Here is a 1,175-nt window from a genome sequence, read left to right on the forward strand (position 1 = left end):
TTCTCTTTTCGTATAAAAAACTACTATTATTTTTTAAAGTTACTTTGGAGTTTATGTAGCTTCTCTGGCTAAAATGGAGTGACAGAATTTGACATTTCAAAAGTTACTAATTAAGGATTAAATGATTTCAAATGCTTAGACTTTCAATTTAATTCACACAAATTGACCAGCCATCATCAACTTAACTACATCGTCTATACTCTTTACACGTTCAATTATATAACACAAAATTACAACAACTAAACAAGTTGTAAGTAATTGATAGTTACAATCAACGATACAATCAGTGCGTAAAAGACGGCTGCCAAAATCAGGCTTCTCAAATAGACCGGTGCAATGGAAACACGCCATTTGTCACGGTCATAACACGTGGTAAAACTTAATTTTGTTTCTGTTACGATTTCATTTCTATATTGTCCTTATTTTTCTTTAACAAGAGTAAATGAATTAGGGTAAGAGAATGGCTACCAAAAACCAATAGTGTGTGTGAAGTTTATTCTTTTAAGTGACGAAAATCCTGAAAAAGCTAGATAATGAATTAAGTGAGTTATAATCGGTTAAATCTTTGAATATCTGTTTAATAAATTTGTTGTATATCAAAAAGCCAGGTCCCACCGAGATTTGAACTCGGATCGTTGGATTCAGAGTCCAAAGTGCTAACCGTTACACCATGGGACCGCTAGCAGACTCAGCGAAACAAGGAACCAGTAACTTAGGAACCAGTAAGTTGTGTGTCATCGTGGCCCGGTGGTTTAAGACACCAGCTTCTTAAGCAAAGTGTCATGTGTATGTGACTTTTTATTTCCGTGCCAATGTCGTGATGGCCTGGAGGTTTAAGACGTCCGCTTTTCATGCACGAGGATTCAGGTTCCGAACCCACCAACGGAAAAGTACCAATGTGACTCCTTCCTGAGTTATATGTACTTTCTAAGACTACTGACAAACGCTGAAGGAAAACATCGTAAAGAATCCTGGGCTTATAATTTGTAATTATAAGTTTGAAATTACCACCCCGCATTGAGTAAGCGTAGTGATTAATGCTCAAGCCTTCTCCGTGGAAGAAGCCTTTGGTCATCCGTGGCCACTTATAGGCTGATAATGTAATTTATAAAACTTATGTCTATCTGTTTCGTTGCCCCTAGATTGACGACAGAAGTTTCCTTGAACTTGGTTCT

At 36.9% G+C, this 1,175-nt stretch overlaps 1 non-coding gene across 1 annotated transcript; it reads right to left on the reverse strand.

Moving 5' to 3' along the window:
* Positions 1–606: 606 nt before the first annotated feature.
* Trnaq-cug (transfer RNA glutamine (anticodon CUG)) lies at positions 607–678 on the reverse strand. The gene has a single exon. It is a non-coding gene; the product is annotated as a tRNA-Gln (tRNA).
* Between the last annotated feature and the right edge of the window lie 497 nt (positions 679–1,175).

Source organism: Spodoptera frugiperda, chromosome 1 (genome assembly GCF_023101765.2).
Source record: "Spodoptera frugiperda isolate SF20-4 chromosome 1, AGI-APGP_CSIRO_Sfru_2.0, whole genome shotgun sequence".
Classification (NCBI taxonomy): domain Eukaryota; kingdom Metazoa; phylum Arthropoda; class Insecta; order Lepidoptera; family Noctuidae; genus Spodoptera; species Spodoptera frugiperda.